The sequence below is a fragment of the Octodon degus genome, unplaced genomic scaffold, assembly GCF_000260255.1.
Source record: "Octodon degus isolate 3935 unplaced genomic scaffold, OctDeg1.0 scaffold00108, whole genome shotgun sequence".
NCBI classification, from domain to species: domain Eukaryota; kingdom Metazoa; phylum Chordata; class Mammalia; order Rodentia; family Octodontidae; genus Octodon; species Octodon degus.
The window spans coordinates 4,328,508-4,352,172 of NW_004524684.1; the positions used below are offsets into that span (position 1 = coordinate 4,328,508).

A 23,665-nucleotide genomic window follows, 5' to 3' on the forward strand; every position below is an offset into this window, starting at 1 on the left:
GGCTGTTTGCTCCTGCTGATGTGGAGACCCACGCAGTCTCCCCAAGGAGCGAGCAGGCTGCGTACATCCCGCCACTGTTCTGCTCCTTCGAGTTTCCAGTTCGCTCTTGAGAGCACAACGACGCTTCCCTCTAATTGGACGTGGCAGTTGCTGCGGACTGAATCATATGGACACCGAGTTCATGCACCGCGGCTCCAGCCCGGCTGCGTCTGTCTGCGCTTAGGATCTTTGGAGATAATCGAGGTTAAATGAGGGCTGCAAGCGTGAGACCCCGGGGTGGAGCCGCAGGCTTCTCAGAGGAGGTAGAAGGAGAAAGGCAGCTTTCTCTCTCTGCTGTGGGCGCGCAGCAACAGCTTGGTCACCCTCCAGCCTTTGCTTGAGAATGTGCTGCCGGGCGTGGACGTGGACGCCAGTCAGCAAAACGATGATAGACTATGTTTTTGTTATTCGAGTCACCCAGCCGTGGTCATTGGTTACAGCAGCCTGAGCTGACTCACAGAGCAGTTTCTAATTGGGTTTTCAGGCATAATGAGCAGGCAGCACCATGTATTTCAGAACAAACTAATTAATTGTGTATTGCAATTAATTGAACAGTAGCCAGAGAGAAAAGTCAACACTTAATTACAATTACAGGATAAAAATATCATTCATAATACCACTGTTGTGGTTATCAAAGTTCTAAAATGCTTTGTTAATTTGTGGGTGTTTATAAAAACCTTATGTATCTGTGACTGCAGTTACGCACCCTTCACTTGAATACCTAAATAGTAACAACTTCATATTAAACATTTACTGCGTAGTATTGCTTCAACCTCAGAGTATAAAATGGGGAAGGTCCTGCTGTTCTGTCCACTTCTCAGATGATCAGCACGATCACAGACGCAGATGTTATGGGGACACAGGATTTTTGTCAGACAGGCTTAATCCCTCATTAAATCACAGTACCCAAAGCCACGCCTTTGCCGTGGAGAAAGATCTCTGAAATAGAGTACGGGCTGGTGTCTAAGAGACAAGACTCCCTGGCAATATCAGGTCCTACGTCTGCCTGCTCGTTCATGTTTTTCTTTTAGAGGATGATGCCTGGACTGCAGTTTTCTCCTGAGCACGTTTTTCCTTCTGGCAGGGGGACACCGCATGGGTAGACATCAACTTCCTCATTCATGATCACCTTCCTGTTGTGCCCCCGTGAGCTGACCCTCAGGATCAGTGGGGTTGAACTTGAGGAGTTCTCACCCAGATCCTTAGGTTTTTTACTTAAAAGGGGCTGATGTCAGTCCTCAAATCATTTCTAATTTAGTCTCTGAGAGGACTCAGCGTTTGTCTTAGTAATGTTCTCATCTCTGGGACACAGTGCTCAGGGACAATTTAAAGGAGAGGAGAGGTTCATTTGGGCTTATGGTTTTAGAAGATTAAGCCCTCGGTCATCTGTATCCTGGGCAGATAAGGGCTTGGTGGAAGGGGTTGCAGGAGGTCATGCCCTCCTTCCAGAGAACAGAGAGAAGAGAGGAGCAAGGAGAGAGACATCCACACCCATAGACCATTCAGGAGTCCAGTGCTATGGTTCTTCCAACCAATATCAACTCAGCAGGTGAGCTCTTCAGAGACTAATCCACAGATGGGTACCACAACCCCATGGGGCAGTCACCTTCCAAATTCATGAGGCCCTGGGGGACACGCAAGATCTAGATCATAACAGAGTTTAATTATTAAAGTGTTTTTTTTTAAGAGTTTTTTTTTCTTATGAGTACCTGTAGAGAAAAAGTGAAAGAACACAAGCCCTCTGTCTCTCTGTACCCCACAGAATTTCCAGAAAATTAGATTGATCTCCCCCTCTTAGATTCTATCTCTTTCAATGAGTCTAGACCCATGAAAATTTATCCAAATAGGTACTCCAATAATCCACAGAGATCATTGACAGTATAATGTCTGATCTCTCCAGCTCCTCCTAAGCCATTAAAATGAAGGACAGGGAAGGAGGTGGGGAAATACAACCTACATAATGCTCTGGTACACTTGCTGAAAAGTCAAAGCAGAGAAACTGCTGCTACGGAAGCACAGGAGCAGGGGGCAGACGTATGCACTTCCCGGCGCTGTGTGTTGTCACTGTCCACAGGGAAAGCCAGCACCGCCTGGCTGCTCTTTATCCAGACATGGGTTTCCTAGGCTGAGCAAGCTGTTTCCACAATGTTAATCATGTCACAGAGCAGGCATTAGACACCACCAGCAGAAGCTCACCAGAAGAGCGGAGCGCACAGCAGGGGTAATACTTTCAGTGCAATACCTGCATCAGTGCAACAGCTTCACAGATAAAGAGCTTCACTTTTGGAGTTATTGAAGGACTTTTGGGTTGGTTCAGCTTTGCTTGAAAGGATAGGAAATCTGTTTAGGGGGCCAAATATATCACTATTGGGAGGACAAAGACAGAGAAGCGTTCTCCATTCTCCAGTCTGCGGTGCAGTCTTTATTCACACAGCCAATAAGGCTATGACTATTGTAGCCAGAATGAAATGCCTTACAAGGCAAATTTGAAACAGAGGGCTGGGGAGATAGCTCGGTGACCTAAGAGACTGCCTGGCAAGAGCAAGGACCAAGGTTCGATCCTGGTACCACATGCTGAAACTGGGCATGGTAGTGTACTCCTGTAATCCCAGCACTGGGGAGGCTGAAAACAGGAGGATCACTACAAGTCCAAGCTGCAGAGTGAGATCCTGCACCAAATAAATAAATACAAAGATAAAATTAGATAAATAAAATAAAACAGAGCAACATTAATAAATAGAATATGAACAATTGGAAAGATGAAAACAATAAAGTTTGTCAAAATAAGTGAAGGCATTTTAAAAAATATGATTGAGATGTTTAAAGATTCTGTATCCAAAAATAAAAATTTAGGAAAAAGAAGAGAAAACCAGACAGATACAAAGTGAGAGATAAAGTGCTAAAGTTAAAAATCTTGTCATACATAAAGTACACATTGAAAGATGAGTGTGAAGACATGGCCATGTAGGACAGTGACATGACATTACGTGTCCAAAACCTTGGGTGTACGCCTACCACAATATACAGCTGTGAAAATGGAGAAGACCAAGAAAATCACAGAAGAATGAGAGCGGACCACGGAGCCAGGTAGTGCAATTTAAAATTACAAAGCAAATAAAAAGGCCCAGAGTCAAAAACTGTATCCAGAAGTTAACTTGAGTTCTGCCACAAGCTCGGGCCTTGGCCCGCACTCACATGCTGCTTGGCATGGTCAATGGCGTGAGTTCAGCGCATGATCCAAGCCTTCCTCGCAGCAGCGGGCCCTGGTCCATGCGAGGGGACGCTGGCCCACCCGTTGAGGACACTTAGCTGCTTGCAGTTTAGAGGGGAGCATCATGAACTACACAGGAAGAAAGCTCACCACTGTTTCTGCGTGGTGAAAAGAAAAACACTCTTCCACTTTAAGCTGAAGTACCGCCATGTGATTGATTAGCCAGGGAGGAGGTCTCTCTGGGCACATTTGTGTGTGTGTGTGTTCGTGTGTGCACAATGTGTGCAATTCTGTTCTGCAGAGGTAGAAAAATGAACCCTGTGAGTCTGACTATGCACCTCCCTGGGGAAATGGTCTTTTAGAGCCGATTTCCTTCAGGTCTTGGTGTGAAGGTCTCTTTTGATAAAGGGAACGGGCCCGCCTGGGGGTTTGTGAGCCTGGACTTAGCCTTCCCCTGTGTGGAGTGAGGTGGTGCAGTGAAGCACGCGGCACAGTGCAGATGGGGGGTGCTTGCTGGGCCTGTCAGTGCCAGCATTGGTCCGTGCAGAAAGAGTAAAGCAGAGGGAGAGATACACAGCACAAAACGAAGGCGCTGGGTTCAATCTCAAGTACCACCAAATTAAGTAACAAATAGTAAATAAATAAAATTTTAACTGTACAAAATTTAATGCATGATAGATTAATTGGTTTCAGAAAGTGAAAAAAAGAAAGGCAATATCACGGATTGTGAGAAAGTTGGGGAGGGCCAGGGCATAATTAGTGACTGTTAAGGCTCAGAGTGTAAGTGTTTTTATACAGTTCTGCAACCCGTAAGGATGGGGATGTGTTCTAAGAAACCCACCCTGAGGTGACTTTGCCCTAATTCTAGTGTCACAGAAGGAACTTCCACAATCCAAGACAGCTATGACACAGTCAGGTGACGGGGCATTTGGGACGACGCTTGCCCATGTCATCCTTCTTGGGCAAGCACCTTACACGGCATGTGTCTGAGCCTCGTTTCCAAGTCTTAGGCCTGAGTGTCGGAGTCGATTTCTTAACACAAGCACAAGCATCTCTGATGCCGACCACTTTTTAATGTGGTGATTGCTGTAGTAACTCAGGCACAGGATTCTCCTTGGTTACTTACTTGATAAAAAAAATTCAGTGCTTATTTGAAAGATAAATTATAATTATGACCTTAGGAGGTTCAAGGTTTTACCCAGACCATCATAATTGGGTTCCTTTTCATTAAAATAATGTGTTGCTGTTGTTTGGCATAGAACAAGTTTCATTTTATTAAAAAGATCACTGTCAGGGTGGTTCAGAAAATCATTACCTTGTGTATCTTCTATGTATTGAAGATTATTTATTTATTTAGTTGATACAGGGTCTCACGACACAGCTCAGACTCATAGTGATCTTCCTGTCTCAGCCTCCCCAGTGGTGGAATTACAGGTGTGCATCACCAGGTCTTGTTCTGGTGGCCAACACTGTGCGCCTGGGTTCTGGGGCCAGCATGGCATATGGTGCCAGGGTTCTTGCACTTGCCAGGAGGCCCCTAGGCGGAGGAGCTATCTCCCCTGCCCTACACTGTACAGATCTCTAACATTCATTTTTATCCCAGTCTTTTGCCTAAGACTGGACATCTCGCATTCAGCAATAGAGAAAGTGAATTCTGCAGCAGACCTGAGCCAGGGAACTCCTGCATTTCCTGCTGTCTCTCTTGTTTTCCAAGTTACTGTTTCTTGGAGAGTAAAGAGCAACACAGAGCCTCAAGTCTGAGGAAAGGCTACAAAATTGGAAAGTTTCCATTACCGAAAGACAAGGTAAGACAACAGGAGCATAGATAGAAGGAACGGAATCCAGGCCAAAGAGCTCTAGGTGCTAAACAAAGAGTGCACTTTCTATAAGCCAACTTGGACCTTTCTTATTTCCATGAGTTGATCAAAGACAATAAAGATAATCACCCAAAGGGTCTGATGGGCTAGACCTTAATTCTAACTTTGGTATTATTTGAATTTGAATTTATGCAAGTAATTTATAAATCCATGTGCTTTGATTTTCTAATTTATAAAAATATACTTAAATATGTTTGCTCTGATTCATTTAGATGCTTACTAAAAAAGTAAAATAGGATAATAATAGATTCTCTAAGCTCTCAACTTATTCAAACCCAAACTTATAATTCCTTCATAGATTTCTCTCAAGAAACAAAATCCTTAGCAACATTATTTAAATTGTCAACTATTTCTGCTCATATTCACTTACATCTATAAAAGTGTCAATCCAAGCAAACAAGCACACAGACAGGAGTGCTCATTTCAGTCATACTTCAGGAAGCGAACTCTTACTGAGTCCATGCGGCAGAACACTATGTGAACATTCAGTTGATGACAAAATCTTTTTGTGGTGACAGGGAATATTTTGTAAACTTTGCTTTCAGAAAGTGCTCAGTGAAGCTCGCGCTCCTGCACTCGCAGAGCATCTTCCCCAAGTCCAAGGCCTCATCCTGCCCCCTCAAAGCAATGGTGTGTGGAGCCTGGGAAGCAGTTAGGCAGTCCGGATTCCCAAGCACAGGGTTGCTGCGGGGTGGGGGGGGCCGGAAACTTCGCCCCGTCTGTCTCGGGCCTGCCGCACACTGAGGCACGCAGAAGACAGCACCCTCCTCCACACCGTGAGAAGCCCCCGAGTAGAGGTCGCCCCGCTGGCTCTCCAGCTTCCACTTCCAAGGCTACAGAACCGTGAGAAAGCAGCACGGGTTCTTGAAGCAATGCTACTGCATTGTAGTGGTCGCCTGAGCTGTGAGCTGTGATAATTACATACATTTATTTTGGCAAAAATATTATTGTAAGTATAGTAGGACTTCTCACTTTTTGTTCTTTAAGTTTTCTACTCTATTACAACTATCTCCACTATTACCTGTTTGATTTTAAAAGAACAAAATTACTTGGTTTAAAAAGAAACTGAGGGGCCAGCCAAATAGCTCGGTGGATTAAAGCTCCTGCTTAGGCAAACGCAGCGCCGAGAGTTTGAACCCCAGGCCTGCCGTGCCAGTGCGGCTGATGGGGACACGCTGAGACGGCAATTGAGACTGGGCATGGTGGCACAGCATGCAATCCCAGCACTTGGGAGGCTGTAGACCGGGGGATCACTATGAGTCCGATCTAGTAGTGAGACCCTGAGCACCCTGTCCTAAATACAAAAATAAAAATAAATACATAGAAACTCAGAATTAAAAATTTACAAAAAAAAAAAAAAAAACAACCCAAAACATTTTGTATTTAAGGTTAAAAGGATTAATTGTTATCTTGATCATTTTCCTAAAAATATAAAGCCCATAAGGGAAGTCACACAAGCTTTCTACACTTGCTGCCCTTTATTTAAAATTATGCATCATAACAATCACTCTCTTGTGGGGAAATTGACGGTAAACCTGTGACCGTTTCAGAAAGCATACTTTTTATACCTGGCGTATATTGCAAATAAGTTAGCCATTAAATTTCTGCACAAGAAAGAAATCTTGAGACATATGAGAGCTGTGAGGACTAACCAGTATTATGCAAAAGGCTTTAGAAAATCTCTTCTACCTGAAAGAATGAAAGTTGAAGTATGACTATTTCTACCGTGTCTAGAAACAGAGTACCTTCACTATTATTCTGAAATGTCACATATTTCCAGGGATATGTTTATCATCGTTATTTTTTTTAAAAAGCGTTATTCAAGTATTCTCTCCAAGTAAGCTTCTCTTTACAGGTTCTCTGTGCTTCTGTCTTTGAGTGTGTATTGCAGAAAACTGAGAGTGCTCACATATTTAGTTTGATCAGTCTGCATTCATCCAGATTGGAGGCTCCTTGGCACTTTCGATAGTTTGCTGCAGCTTATTGACAAGGAGTAATACTCTGCTGTCGCCTGTGAACACTAATCTGCTGTTCAGAAAGCAGCTAAGATCATCTGTTGCCTTGATTGATGCTGAACTACCTTTCCAATGTCTGTAGTAAGACTCTTAGAAAAAACCAAAGTTGACAGTAAGCTGCTTCTCTGTAGATCTGACAGATCCTTTACTTTGGAAAAAGTAGTTCCATCTTCCTGTCATCTGACTTCCTTTTACTGTAGGTGTAAAAGGCTGGGAGAAGTGATGTAAGGTCATTTATGGTGTTAAATAAGAATAACTGGCACAACTTTCTTGGCAGATAAGTTTCCTGGGCCATACCTGGTACCCACAGCTAAAAATAATGTTGGTGTCGGTTTTCCTCCCCAGCGAGAGGCAGGGCTCAGCCGGAGCTGGGGGTGGGGCGCTCTCCCTGTGGGTGCACCCTGCACTGCCACGTCTCGGGGGTCCACTTGCAAGTCAGAAAAGTAGAGCATTTCTGCAGAGAAGACGCAAGGGGTCAGGCTTCGACGGGTCACCACAGATTAGAGAAAAGGAGCTAGCCTTGTCCTGCACATCCGGCTGGCATCCCATGGTCTGCCTGTAGTCGGCATCTCTTAGAAAGAGGCCCCACATGTAGCACTCCTCCTCTGGGCTCACTAGGTCCAAGGGTTCTGGGTTCAGTGGGTGAGAAACTAAGTACGGTGTGCAACACAGGCTGACGGGAGCGCCGCAGCGTTGGTGCTGGGAAACAAAAACAGGCGTAATCTGCGACATCAGGCCTTCGAACTAGAATTTTCTGTGAGTTTATTTGGATGTTTAGTGAAAATTTATTGAATTTTATTTTGATATCTTCAGTGACATGTGAAATTCAAGTACTGTGTAATCCACCATTCTAACTGCAGAATCCCACATTGTAGTAGTTGCAGGCTTGCCCAGCCATCATCGGTGTTTAACTGGGGTCTCCTTTCTCCCTGCCCTGAAGAAATCAAGCAGCATTTCCACCCTCATTAAATGGTGAGCTACAACTTCATAGATTTTCCTCTTCTGATTTTTATACACACGACATATGAATTAGATAATAAAGGCCATTTATGATCGGCAGCTTAGTGTAATATTTTACAGGTCCATCTGTGTTGCTTCTTATACAAATATATTTTGCTGATAGCTTTCCATTGCCTACACCTGGGCCACGCTTTGTCCATCTGTCTGTGGATGGGCTCTTGCGCTGTTTCCACTGCTTGGTTGTTGAGATTGCTGGGGCCGTGAACGCATACGCGTCGCCTCTTTTCTGCAGGGTACACGCGAGCAGGAGTGGGATGGAAGGGTTGCATGGTGACTTTGTTTAACCCTCAAGGAACCCCGTGCTGTTTGCAGTGTCACCCCATTCGGCTCTCCTGCTGGCCTTGTATGCAGGTTCTGTTTCCTCCACTTTATCACTAACAGTTGTTTTTAATCCCAGTTCTTGGGCGGCTATAAGCAGGAGGATTGCTATGAGTTCCATCTAGTAGTGAGACCCTGAACACCCTGTAGACCCTTCCCTAAAATACAACAACAACAACAACAAAAGTATTTTGTCTGGGGCTTCCATATGCATCTCAGACTCATAATGATCCTCCTGCCTCATCTTCCCCAGTGCTGGGTTCAAAACCAGGTAGCATTTATTTATACACAGAGAAATGATTTGCCTGATTATCTTACATCTCAATCTTATCTTATCTTTCCAGATTTCAAAAGATAAAAGTCTCCTTAAAAAAATAAGTCACCCCAACACAGAAGCAAGCATTGTTAGGTTGGTGGCCTGAGGTCACTAGGTTGTTTGCCAGGTGAAAGATGTAAACGTGGGCACTTGCTCCTGCACCTCCCAACTTGCTCAACCTCCGTAGTCACAGCCTTGCGCAGGGTTGCAGCCTGGTCCCAGCTCCCCCCCCTCCCAGTTTAAGTGTTGTTTGTTTATTCTGGCTATGTCTCCTTTATCAGGTAAGTGATATGTCGAATGTTCTGCCCTTCTGCGAGTTGTCTGTGTGACTCTTGTGCTGCCCCGCGACACACAGACTTCAATCTCCACATGGAGCCAGGGCCATCTGTGGCTGTGACGCTTGCTTTGGTGCCCCATCTAGGAGACCCTGGTCTGGCTCAAGGTCACAACAGTCACATCTGTGTTTCCTCTAAGGCTTTCGTAGCTTCAGCTCTTAAACTTGAGTGTATGACTCACTTTGAGTTGACTTTGTGTGTGCAAGCTTCCTTATTTCTTATGTGCATAGCCATTTGTCTTATCTTGAATAATTAAAAATGTGAAAGATTTTCTCGGACTTGCCACACTTTTCACTCTAAGTCATCTAGGCATGTTCCTGTTCTTTAATTTGTAAGGATATTTTGCTTTCCCCAAAGATTGTACATTCAAACCCTAGTGAATAACATCAGACAGCTACAATTGAATGGAAAAAACTATGTTTCCATTTCATGAGGAATGTATAAAAATTTGACCAGAAAGACCAGGCGGCATAAAATGTGCATGTCAGAACAACTTAATACATGTGATCAGACACATTTCTGTGGTAAACAGCAGCACGTAATCAAAAGCAAGCAGAAGTCTCCGGAGTTGCTCTGCATGAGAAGAAAGTCGTCGTGGCTCCGTGTGCTCCTCTGTGGGGGCTGCTTTCTTTCCAGCATGTGGTGCACACTGCCTCACAGCGGAGCCTAATCTCACTGTCAAATGGTAGGAAACTGGCCCATATTGAAGCAGGCAGAGAGCGAGAGTGCTGACTCCTGACAGCGAAAGGCCTGGAGAGGCCTTGCCTCAGGCGTGCGTGAGTCCAGTGGCGCAGCACGGCCACCGGGGTGATTTCCCTTCTCTCTCAGGCCTGGGTGTGATGGAGATCCAATTTCCACCCCGCAAAATGAGCGCCTTCACCTGCCAGCTGTACTTCAGGGCCCCTGCCCATGTGCCCACTGGATGAGCAAACCCTTTCCGTGAGCATTTTAAATAATGTCCCTGTGCGCATCTTTGTCTTGAATTCCTAGCCAGAAGGATGTGGTGAATTTGTCTGATAACACAAGGTGACTCTTGCAGTGAACTGTGGAGTCCCTGCACAAGCCTGTGTGGTAGTTCCGTGGCAACGTGGCTAGACTAGGGTGCACAGGGATGGAGTCAAGGACATGCTTAGGTGCTTCATCCAGGTGGTTAAATTTAAACCAGGGGGTCTTTCAGTAAAGCAGTCTGCCCTTCAGGCCTGGAGGACCTCAGGATTCACGTCAGTGCCTCAGGGGTAAGGGCCTGCACAGAGGAAGGGCTTGTGCTTCCCAGGTACAAGGCAGAGATTGTGCAGGGCTGCTGAGCTTCAGACCTCGGGCTGCCCAGCTCTGAGTTGAGGCTGCCAGTCTCCCTGGTGGAGTTCAGACTCACTTGTGCCAGTGCCACAGGCCGTGAACTAGTCTCTTAAAATAAAGCTCTTTCCTCTCTCTCTCTCCCCCCTCCCTCCTTCCCCCCCTCACACACACACACATACAATAAACACACACAAGCATGCATGCTGTACACACATAAAATATTCCTCTGTCCTCAGAAAATGTCTCGTAGACCACAGGGTTTATCTTGGGGATATATTTTATTCAAAATAGCCAGGCTCCAGTGTGAAGGAGAAAAGGAATGGAATGTCTATTGAACAATAAAAATCAATGTCTATGGCCCTGAGCATTTGCTAATATTTTTATCTAATGTCCATTTTGTTCTGAAAGTTTTATTTGAAATTTTGTTTATTTTCTTTTGCTTTTTACCTGTGGCATTGGACATTGAACCCAGGGCCTTCCCTTGAACTAAATCTCCAGCTCTGCTCCTCTTTTTAATTTTTATTTTGAGAAGGGTTTCACTAAGGTTCTAAGTTTCCCAGACTGGGCTTGAACATTCAATCCTCCTGCTTCAGCCTCCCCAAGTACTGGGATCCCATGACAGGTCTGTGTTACCCCAACCAACGGCAGTGTTACTCTCTGTGTTATTATAAAGGCAACAACGCATGTGGATTTAAGAGGCAGAGATTTCCCTTCTATGCCTCATACCTTCCCGTGTCCTTTGGTGTTTCTGAGGTTTCAGTGTCTGTAGACTATTTTCCTTCTTGAACCCTTGGGATGAAATGATGACACTGTGCTGCACGGGACCAGTACATTTCAATGCATGAAATGATCACAGTGTGCAACAGCTCTGTGTGTCCACACTCCAAGCTGTGCACACCCATTTTCCAGGGAAGGAATGTGGAGGGAGAAATAAAGAGGGAAGACAGGGGAGGTGGCGATGGAGGGAAGCCAGCTCTTTTTTACTTCTAGTCTCACACACTTGCCTGTATTTATTTCATGCCAGTTATACCAAGGAATTGGTAATCTATACCTTAGATTCCCAAAGAATTCTAGGGCTCAGGTTTATTAGAAATGGTCATGCAGATTCCTTAAGCATTCCTGGAAGCGGTTCTACTAAAACGGCTCCTGTGCCCTGCACAGGCAAGTGCTGTGTGCGCCTGACAGGCCTGACCACAAACCCCAGAAACACGGAGGGGCATGGGAATGTGCGAGAAATAATCAAGCAGGAAGCTAGGCCTATGTGAAGGGCACCGTAACTATCAATACATTTTTAAGTGTCTAAAAGGGGCAGAAGTTGGTGTTTTGTGCTCAGGGTGCAAAGGTACAGGGCTGTGATGACGTCTCTCACAGTGTGTATCTTGGGGGCAGAGGAGCGAGATGCTTTTCCATTTAAAAGCTTCTCTTCTCAGGGAGAAGGCACCCAGTTAGGGGTGAATAAACCTCCTACAAGGGCAGATCTTGGGCACAGGAGGGGATCCTCTAGACCTGGCTCTGCGTCCACTCACTCTCCTGGTTCTGCCCCTGGATCAGTGGCCAGATGGGCTCAGGCCCAGAAATCACAGTTCTTAGGAGAAGTAGAGCTCAGTGATTCCCGCCAGAGCCTTGGAAGGGGCCCGTGCTTAGAGCCAAAGTCAGACACTCAGGCTGCAAAGCTGCTATGCAGTAAGAGAGGACAGAAATGGGTCATTAGGGAACAACTCAGATTTCTTGCTAATCAGGAAAACATGAGTCACATGAGCTGAAGTGAGGAAGGAAAACAGTTGCTGTAGCTCAGAGGAGATAATTCCCGGGTTGGGATGAATGGCACATCTTAACAGAGTGTGGCTCTTACAGTAAAGAGTTAGGACAGCAGGAAGAACACAATGGTAGAGACTCCAGGCAAGAGCAGCCTAGATGGCCTTGTGGGGGTTCACGTAAGAGTAAGCGAATGGAGCAGATCAAGGGCACTGAACCCCTGTGCCAGGCTGGGTGGAGCAGGCCTACGGATGGCCTGAGTCCTGGCAGGAGGGCTTTGTGCTTATCCATAGACAGCGCATTATGCAGCCGCACGGGAAACTCAAGTGGTGCACATGGGAAGTAAATTCGACTTGGCTTCTGACAGGCTTGGAAACTTCTGGCAAATCACGGAATTTGTCCAGATCTATGAATAAATGAGGGCTTATCATTTGAACCACATTTTCTTTTGACTATGAAGATCCAACTCCATCACTAAGTGTTTTTAAAGTAAGAGATGAGGTAGAAAGGGTCAGGACAGATGGGCCTTTGACCATGCCTGAACTGCTCTAAGTGGAGAGGACCTCGCCCCTCGGACTTCAGGCAGAAAGCAGTTAATGATGGAGCGCCATGTGAAGGAGCAGCCCCAGAGCTGTAGCTAAGAGGATAGGAAAGGAAAAGTAGTGGACTTTGAGATGAAACCCACTTGGTGGGGGCTGAAGATTTTTGACAGACTGAATGAGAGGGAAGAAGGCAAAATAAATCAAGATAAGTCTAGAAGCATGAGCCAGAGCTGAGGATGAAGTGTCAAGATACGGAAATGAGAGCAGGAGGCGGTTCGAGGGGAGGACATCTTTCATCTCTAAAAGTGGTGGCCTCATGGGTAGACCGTGTAGGGACTGTCGCCGGGAAGGCTGCCTTCGGTCCTTACTTGTGGAGGAACAGTGAGTGAGAAGGAAAGGAGGATAAGATCGCGAACACCATGGAAAGGACAGTGGCAAATGCGGGTTCAAGGGCAAGGCCAGGGGGAAGCTGTCAATGGCAGGTGAAAACCAAGAATACAGAAAACTGAAACGCGTTCTGAAACAGAAGGAGAAACCCATGTCCGGGCTGCAGATAGTTCCTAGCGACCAAGAGTAGAGACACAGCCTCTAAGGGTGGAAAAGAGCAGATCCCACGTGGTGACGCTGGGAGAATCTTCCAGAGCCAAGTCACACGCTGTAGCACCGGATGTCTAAGACTGAGGAAGGGAGAGCCACTGCTCACTATGGATAGCGGGCTTGTGCTCGGAGAGGAAAGATTGGTACACGGAAGAAATGCCGAAGAGACGACGACTCGCTCACGGAGAAGTAGCCCGCGATGCGTCAGTGCAGGACGGCTCCCCGGGTGCGGCGATGCTTCTCGGTCCGAGCGGGTGGCCTTGCTCACAGGCACGTGGTGAGGACTGAACGTGGATCTCGGAGAATACTGGTCCTGTTTGCAGAAAATGGGGAGTGGCTCTCTGAACGACTATTACCTTCTGCTGCTTATTGAGCATGATGTCCCAGAGGCTGCCCTAAGTGGTTTCCGAGTGGAATCTGATTCTCCAGCAATCTTAGGGGATAAGCAACCTCTGCGTTTTATAGATGATAAAACCGAGCTTTGCTCTTAGACCGTTCCTGAGAGAGACGTGCAGGAGGGGCTGGATTTGCACCCCTCCCGTCCAGCGCATCTGGGGGCCCTGGCACTGGTCCTGCGGCTCTGCTGTCCTTAGTCCTTTCCCTAGGTCAGGGGATGTCCTTGCTGACGTGTAGCGTGCGTGTGGACTAGACTGTTCTAACTTCTAGGAATGTACATTAGGGTCGACGTGAACTATACGCGCTTAAGCGTCTCTGATACTTCAGACAGTCCTTGCCTCTAGAGGCAGCGCAGGCCTCGTGGTGCCGCCCTTCTCCAGTAGGGGGCAGCACAGGCCACGTGTGAGCCGCGTGGGCCTCCTGCAAACCAGGCTCGACAGACAGGGAGGTTGAGAGCCGGCAGCCTGCACAAGGAGCACAGGACGTGAAGAACAGTTGTGAATAATAGTACAGAAAAGGCCAGAGCAGTGCGGAGATTGTGTGCTGCTTGGTAGTTAAATAGCTATTCTGTCCACCCCAGCTGAGAGCAGGGGGCTTCTTAGGACCTGCGCTAAAGGTTGATCTCGTGATCAAATGCCAAACAAACGCAATTCCCCAGATGTAAAGTAGTGGAGAAGCGCTGTCCAATTAACGCGTGGAGAAAGCTGTTCTAGCCTCTACAAGTTGGAGTGTGACAAGGAGTGACATTTGCATCCTCTGGTCTGAAAGACAGCGTGACGTCATGAGACAGTGGAATTATTGTTTGTATTTAGAAGCCCAGCGGCCACGTCAGATTTTTGGTAAAAGTGAACCCACCTTCGGTGTATGATCTCCTCAGTGTGGTTCAGGTCTCAGCTCTTACGGTGAATACTTTCTTAGGAAAAAAATATTGTTAGCTTCATAATCTCATTACTAAAGCCCAGAAGGAAAAGCGTGGTTATTGAATTATAGACTAGAAACTTACAAATAAAGGAGAAAGTTAGCTAGTCCTCATTTTTTTGTTAAAGATTAAAACAATCCTGATTGTACTTTCTTACTAAACACAAAGTTGAAAAGTTATATTCAGTAACTCTAGCTCTAGAATGTTCAGGATTACCTATAAGTAGGCTAAGATTTCTTGAGAAACCTAAGAGGATCTCTCTCTCTCTCTCTCTCTCTCTCTCTCTCTCTCTCTCTCTCTCTCTCTCTTTCTCTCTCTCTCTCTGTATGTATGTGTGTGTGCATTTGTGGTGCTAGGGAATCTAACCCAGGGTCTTAAGCATACCAAGCAAGTGACCTACTACTGAGTTAGATCCTGCATAAGTTCATATGATTTTGCTAATGAAAATGGTGACTCTAAAATATTATGCATAGAGCCAGGTATGGTGGTGCAGGTCTGTAATTCTACCACTTAGGAGGCTGAGGCAGGAAGATTACAGCAAGTTCACAGCCAGCCTGGATTACATAGAATGTTGAAGGCCAGTCTGAACCTCATAGTGAGACTTTCTTTAAAACTCATCTTTAATGGAATGCACCATGTCTGGTATTTATCTACTGTGATATCCCTGGCCTGGGCCTACATCATACGTGCACCTAGGCCTCACTCTGCAGAGATGATGACGCTGTGGAAGCTCCACCACACCTCGCTGCCGTGGCCTGGTAGAAGTGCTGTGGTCTCCAGCGCAGGGGCCTCTGTCAGTTAAGAATCCCCAGAAGAACTGGGAGCAAGATCCCTAAGATCAGGTGAAGGTGGACAGCTGTCTGTCTGTCTGTCTGTCTCTTCCCCCACTTTCACTTTGGTGGCACTGAGGAACCCAGGACAGCTACTGCTGACCTCTGTCCCTAGCCGTTTTACATCTTTATCACTTTCACTTTATTTTGAGACAAGCTCCTGCTGCGCTGCCAAGGCGGCCTTTACACTGGAATGCTTGAGCATGCACTCCGAGTAGCTGCAATCCCTGGCGGGCGCCACGTCCTCCTGGCCTCCCTTGGTAAACGTGCATCAGATTCAGACGCAGAATCCCAGAATCTGAGAGGAAAGGATAAGGAGAGGCTTACACCAGGACTGTGTGTCATCCAGAGAAATGACCAAAGAGCATGTCCCTGGAGCCGTCTCTTGCTGCGCTGTGCAGCTTCCCTCCTGCCCCTTCTCCTTGATCGCAGCATTGGACCTGCTGTGCAGGGCCAACTCCTCTCTCCAGATGCCCCTTCCTCCTCCTTGAGACTGGTCGCTTACAGGAGGCCTCAGATATGGTTCTGAGGGAGGTTCCAGCCGCTCAGAACAGCTCATGAGCGCCTGTACCATCTAATAAAGTGCTTTTGATTTTTACAACTTAATTGAGTTGTAATTGAAATACAAATGACTGCATATATTTAGATGCATAATTTGCTTAGTGCTGACCAGAATTTGACTGTGTAGCCACCACCCGAGACTGTGACAAACATGTCAGTGACTCAGAAAGCTTTCCTTGTGCCTGACAATCTCTTCTTCTTCCACTCCTGTACTTAGGCGACCGCTCCCTGCTCTTGGGTGTTATAACTTTGTTTTCTGCATCTCGAATGTCTGAATAGGCTCTCAGAATAGATGGGTGCAATGCAAATGGTCCACAATCAGATGCTGAGGTGCTTGATGCCTGTGGGGACCAGGGAACAGGGTGGTGAAGGAAGACGCCTAAGATGTGACCATGCCCACGCCAAGGAGCCTACAGGCACTGCGCAGAATGGAAAAGGGCCTCACTGCTCCTAAAATGTCAGATACACCCCTGCCATGTGACCCAGAAAAGGTAGCAGCCTGGATAAATGAAGTCACATGTCCACGCCTGCCCTTGTGCGGGGTGCTCATAACACTGTGTCTACAATGACACTGTCTTCAGACAACTCACACTGCCGTCACCGTGTGCGTGGGTAAGCAGAAGATTCCACAGCAATGCACGTAACGTTGTTCTGTTAATTCAAAAAGCACAAGTTATGGACACTAACATAAAATGGATGAATCTTAAAACATTTATATTTTTAGAGCTACTGTCCTGCCTTTATGACACAATTTCTCAGAGACAAGGAAGGGGGAAGAGAAGAAAGCAAAGATGTATGGGCTCGTTGTAATCAGCTAAAGGTCCTTTCCACTAAAGATATACCCAAGTTAGAGCTTTCTGCTTGGGCCGCGGGCAGTCAGGGACAGTGGCCTTTCTTGGCATGTGTTTAGTCAATCCACATAGCCAGCAGCTCTTAGGCAGAACTGACTTGAGTACGTATTAACATTAAAATACCATCATTTGAAAATATTTCCACCTCCAAGGAGTTAGCGGAAAATATGAGCTACTGAAGGGAAAATCAGAGTTGTTCTATGCCTCTTCAGTCTCCATTCCCACATAGCCTAAATAGCTTTATAATTGGCCACCCTTTCATAAAGTTTTTCTAAGCCCAGATATCATCCTTGCTGTAACTCACTCATGAGCTTTTAGTTTGATAATCATTCTGAATAAAATGATCTTTTATGTTACTCTGACAAGGGCTAGATTGTGAAGTGTGGCTTCGTACGTCTCACTAGGCATGGCCCATTGGTGCACGAGTACTGAGTCTGCTATTTGAATTTGTAGGGATCACACATTCCTCTCACACTGGCAGTAAGAACTGCTGAGAACCATGTCTCTCTTTATTCGTCTTCTGTCCTCCATTTTAATTTCTTTTTTAAAAATGTATTTAGTAAAGGTCTGCAGGGTGTCGCTACAGAGATCAGACTCGTTGTGATCCTCCCATGTTCAGCCTCCCAAGCACTGGGATTACAGGTGCGCACCACCATGCCCAGCCTCACTCGCCATCTCAGTGCATCCCGGGGCTGGGGTTGGCATGGCACCCCAGGGCTTGAACCCCAGCTGCTGCGCTCTGCCTACACAGACACTTTAGTCCCCTGAGCTACTTGGTCGGCCTTCCTCCATTTTAATTTCATCTTGCATTACACCAGTTGGCATGGATTCATGCTCCAGGACAGAAGCTGTGGGCTTCCTTCTCCAGCAATGGCACGGCACATTTTCTGGGACACCACATCTCTGTGGCCGGGAGCGAAGCCCTGGCCCTCTGTGCCAGCCTGGTGCATACTCATGCATATGTCTTGTTTCTATGCTTCTCTTTCCTCCAGCTGTTGTATAATTGTTTCCCTTCTCTCCCTTACAAACGATGACCCACAGTACCAAATAAGAACAATCGTCTGCCTGGATGAGCTGGACCAGCACACAACAAATGAAAATGTCACTGCTTGTAATGCAAGCAGAATCCTGAAACTTAGAGAAGGCAGAGCAATTGCAAAAGGCAAGTTACAAATACATAGACGCATTATGACGTGCAAAAATATGGAAGTAGAGGGGGTGGGCAAATAGACCCACAGACAGTAAAACAAGTAAGAAAATGACTTTGCATTATATTTGGTATGGGAGGACTGGAGAGATAGCTCAGCAGTCTAAGTGCCTGCCTGGCAAGCTCGAGGAACCAGGTTCAGTCCCCAATACTGAATGCTATGCCAGCTCTGAAATTGGGTACGCCTTCCTGGCCACAAAAGCCAGGTGTGATGGTACACTCCTGTAATCCCAGCATGGGGAGGCTGAGACAGGAAGATCACTATGAGTCTGAGCTGTGAAGCAAGACACTCTACTAAATAAATAAAAATTTTAAAAAATTTGTTGCAGAAAAATTTTATCTAAACAAGCTATGTCTATTAAAAAATCACGAGGCTGTACTTTTGAATTAGAAAATGCAATCATTAAGCTGTCAGCCATCTGTAATCAAATTAAACAAACGGGAAATTAAATGATTTCGAGTATGTATTGCAAACTTAGTTAATTACTATTAAAAGCCTTAATGACTCAATTCACCCACATAGTCCAACAATATGGTTTCTATTATTTTTAGAATTCTACAAATAAGAAACTGAAGTTTGGAGGAAATAAATTAAATTAGAAAACATGCACAAGTTTTCACTGAGGCCTGAACTGGTTACAAGGGCGCACTGCCCGGCCAGCCCCAAGAAGATGAAAGCCTGCTCCCCAAGGGCCAGATGAGTCCCTCTCTTCCCTCTGGAATGTCTCTGGTGAGGAAGATATTTCTAGCTGTAAAAATAAATGAAAATATGTCAGTGTCCTTCAGGAAAGCTCCTGTGGCTGTCTTTCCCCAGCCTTCCGTTCATCCAGACGTTACTGAATGGATTCAGGACCAGCAGTCTCTTAGTGCCTGGTCATGCGAAGTCCAGAGAGTCCTGGGCACTCACACTCTATGAGTGTACAGAGGGGACTGAATTCTGGAGCTCAAGGATGTTTATGTAGGTTGAGTTCTTTGAGATTTATTTTGAAAATGTGGAGCACCGGCCAGCTCATGTAGTTCCAAAAGGGGTTGCCTGTGGAAATTTGAGACCCTGGGAGACAGAAATCCCCACTCAGGTGACACGATGACATACCTAGTTTTCAGATATTTCAAGCAGGGCAGTGTCTTTGAAGTATTAAAATGAAATTTAAAAAAATAACATGTGTCTTCACATGAAGAATGGCAATGTGGTCACAGTTAGGTGTGCGACCTTAATCACAGACCTCATGGCAGTGGGATGTTTCCTTATTTAATACATTACTTGTTCTCCTATTTTGAAATTTTCTCCCCTGTGTCTTATCACTTCACACTCCCTGATATGGATCCTAATTTCTTTATTTTCCTTTCCCTTTTAGTCTTGTTTGCAGTCTGGGGATTCATGACCTATATTTCTTACTGTACTGGACTAGAGGATTCTGAAAATAAACAATAATCTCATCCACTTGCATCTTCCTCAAATGCACAAATAGGTGCATTCTAAGTGCCCATAAAGCACATGAAAGAACATGCAGTCTTAGAGATCACAGTATCATTCATGCAGCTACCTTCCCCGCTGCCCAATAACAGGCATCTTAAATTCTTGAGAGTTATTTAGGACAGCAATTAGGAGCCCATAAAGTGGGAGTTTTAATAATCAGTTCTGGGTTAGCAAGGTAAGTTTGAAAAATATCAGTCAAGATGGCTTGAACTCAGGCCCTTGCACTTGCCAGGCAAGAATTCTATTGAGCTATCTCCCTGGCACCTTTAAACATTTTTTTGGTAAGGTACTGATATATTAATGATTGGCTGAGTGATAAGGAAGAACAAATGGGCTTGTTTGCGAGTGTCTTAAGACTATCACTTTCTTTCACTTTTTTCTTGCTCTCTTCCTTTCTTCCATTCATGTACTCCTATTTCTGCAGCCTGCGTTTATTCACAGTGGGCTCAGCAGTCTTGCCTTGTCCTTCCTAGTTCGTAAGTACATTTGGGCTTCATCTGCTTGACGTTTTCCATAGAGCAGAGGCGAGTGTGTCTTCCTGAGTGAGAACACTGTTACTTATGCTTGGGATTGCGAGACACACCCCTTGTGGCTGACTGCCGCCAGCGTGCTTGTGCCTGTTGGCGTGTGCTTCATGCTAAGCCGCTGTGGTACGATTGTGCTTCACACAGTGTGCTGCTTATTCCTTTGGAGGAGATTTCAACCTAAATATTGACATCTTTCTGGGTCTGACTGTGTAGGAGAAGTTGTCTGGACAATAGTGAAGCCCAGGAAGTCGTGTTAAGATTATTACAACAACACTATTTTAGTGAGAAATTAGTGAGCCATGAAAGAATTTTGTTCAGGTGAATAAACTTGCATTGGTTTTATAAAGTGGCAAGTCCTTCCTTAAGGAGAGAGAATCTTTTCTTTTGTTAAGGACTTTTAGATGACTATAAATTAGATTGGTAATGCTCTACAAGTAAGATTGCTGCCAGAGTGGGATCTGGGTTCAAGGACTGTAGCCTAGATGTAGCTGTCTTTACAGCTTATGACTGAAAGGCAGTTATCTTTGATGCTCAACTCATGGTGGGCTCTTAGGACAAAAGCCATCTTCAGAATGCCAAGGGCCACTCTTTGCCCACAGAGTCTTGTCATTGTGTTTCTGAAGAAAATTTCATCACAGAATCCTTTTCTCTAGCAGCTAAGCTCTGTTCTGCTTTGGCTACCGGCCCACAGCCTCCTCAACAAGAGGATCTGGGACAGTGCTTCTCCTAAGATCTGGCCCTGCTGGGAGACAGCCTGTTGGCCACATGTGGTCTACCCGCAGTGATGCAGTACCTTACTGCAGTGAGGGTTAGCTGGCAACCTCAAGCCTCAGCGCTGAAAGAATTAAAAGCAAGTAAGTTGAGAGGGCCTCCCATGGCTTTGACCTGCCAACACCTGTCACTAAATCCATCCAATTCGAGAATATTACTACTGTTCATTTATCTTCTAAAAACACTAAACAGTACTTTTCAAAATACTAGCCACCTAAGTATGAGTCCCAAAAAATAAAAAATAAACTCTCATCTTGTTCCCTTCTCAAAAAGTCATATAGCTTCACTGGGGAGACTGTGGAGAATAGGGATCCTTATCCCATGGTCGACGAATGTCAAGGCCTGCATCCACTGTGGAAACCAGCATGTATGTTCCCTGTAAAACTAAAATTAGAATTTTCACGTGACCCAAGCATCCCCCTCTGTGTACCTTGCTCGCAGAATCAAAGACGCGGGTGCACCTACTTTGCCGCAGCACAACTCAGCGGTGCTGAATCTTCAAAGGGGCCCAAATGTCCACCAGCAGACACACGGGTAGAGAAGACCTGGAATTCATACACAACACAATGCTACTCTTCCATAAAGCAGCAGATATTTCAGGAACATGCACCTCTAGACCATGTACTGGATAAAATAAATCAGATAGGCAAGCTTAAATATTATACCGTTTCTTTTTAATTTTTTATGTACTTAGTACAGGGTTACTATGCAGATCTAACTTACAGTGATTCTCCTGTTTTCAGTCTCCCAAGCGCTGGGATTACAGGGGCAGGCCACCACATCCAAGTCTCAATCACCCTCTCAGCACGCCCTGGGGGTGGGGCCAGCACAGCATGCCGGGGATCAAGCCCCAGCTGCTACACTCTGCCTATACAGGTGCTTGAGTCCACTGAGCTATCTGGCTGGCCCTTCCAGTTTCTTTTTAAAGAAAAACCCAAACTATAAATATTTCAAAGAGCAAAATAAAGGAGTATAAGAGGGTGGGCGAGATAGCTCAGCAGATTAAGTACCTGCTTAGACAAGTGCAGGGGCTGGGGTTTGATCCTTGACACTACATGCTGCACAGGCCCTACCCACCCCCTCCCCAGCGCACTGAGCTGGCCACAGAGACGGGGCGTGGTGGTGCTCACCTGAAATCCCAGTGGTGGGGAGGCTGAAAGTAGGAAGATCACTGTGAGTCTCAGCTGTGTAGTGAGACAGAAAAAGAGATGACGGGGGGGGGGGGGGGGGAGAGGGAGAGAGAAAAAAAGAGAAAGAGAAACAGAAAGAGACAGAGACAGAGACAGAGACAGAGAGGGACAGAAGGGACAGAAACAGAGAGACAGAGAGGGACAGAGACAGAGAGGGACAGAGACAGAGAGGGACAGAGACAGAGACACAGAGAGACAGAGACAGAGAGAGACAGAGAGAGAGAGACAGAGAGATAGAGAGAGAATAGGAAACAGGGAAATAGATCTTTCACTAGTGGAAAAGGGCCAGTGGGGGAGCTTGAGGTGCCGCAGACCTGTAACAATAAAATGTTTTCAAATGTGAAAGTGAAAAGATGGACAATATTAATGGACCAGGTATGAAGTGGATCTGGTCTTGAATGCTAAGAATTTGTTCGACTAAGCCCGTCTGTCCCCTCAGCGTTCAGGCTGCTCTCCCTGCAGTCTGTGCCCGACAAGCGGGAGTCGTTCACTTCTCCAGTTTGTGAAGCCAAGTTCAGGGTGTGAGCAGATGCGTTCTGTGGTAAAGTCTTGCATTCTGGTGCATGGAGGGCCATCCCCTTTGTCACCTTTGGTGTCAGAAGGGGAGAGAGAGTCCCCTGGACTCCTGAAAAACAGCAAAGAATCCATTAGAAAGTGTTCCATGCTCATGGGCTACTTACATTCCAAAACCATTCCCTCCAAACACTGCTTCTGAGTGAATTCCTCTTCCATGTGGGAATTTTGGAGGGACACAGAATTCAATCTGTCATCTTCTAAGACCTATTTTGTGTTGACCTAGTTGAGGGTGGGAAATCCTGCAGCAGCCAAAAGCCTCTTGGGGACACGCTCCTGGGACTGAGCCTGAGTGATTCTGAAGTCAAGTGCCACACATCAGAGCGCTAGAGCACAGCAGCATTTGCTGGAAGGCTGAATGAGCGAGTCCAGGGGCAGGTGCAGACGCTGGTGGACTGGCCAACAATTTCACAGCAGGGTAAAAATACCCTTCTGCTTAGCGCAATGAACATAAGTAGTTGCCATTGTAGTGAAGGTGCAGAAATGCCATCAGTAAGATGAACTGATCTTTGCAACAAATAAGAATAATTCTGTAATGGTGAGCTTGTGGTCATGGGAGGGCGCTTCTAGGGGACACTTCCAAATCTCGTGCATTCATTTTCACATTGTTCGTCTTTCCTCTTTTCCAGCAAGATCCTTTGCTGTGCAACTGGGGGCTTCCTCCTATTTTGTCAGAGGAGTGAGTCATTCCATGGGAACTGCTCTGCTTCCTCCTCTGATGTGGTCCTGGCCCTCCATTAACTACTCCATGGGTGCTACTTTAGACGTTCCTGGTCCTTAAGCTGTAGGCATGAGTGTTTCTCCTGTCCCTAAGCGCTGGACCTAAGGGGCTAAGGATCCACTTCAGGCTGTGCAGCTAACACGGAAAGAACCCAGGCCCGGATTCTTTAAAGCACTCTCAAACGGTCCTCTTTCTTCCCAGGGTTCTCTCTACAGTGGAGAGTGTGTTTGTCTTTGTTTGTTTGGGAAGGCGACAGCTGTTTTCTCCTGGTAGGTCACGCTGGCTTCTCGCACACCTAAGTCACTATAGCAGATGACATAT

The 23,665-nt window shown here is 46.1% G+C and overlaps 1 pseudogene; it reads right to left on the reverse strand.

The window, feature by feature from the left end:
* Positions 1-13,698, reverse strand: part of LOC111818947 — a 20,494-nt pseudogene extending 6,796 nt beyond the window's left edge.
* Between the last annotated feature and the right edge of the window lie 9,967 nt (positions 13,699-23,665).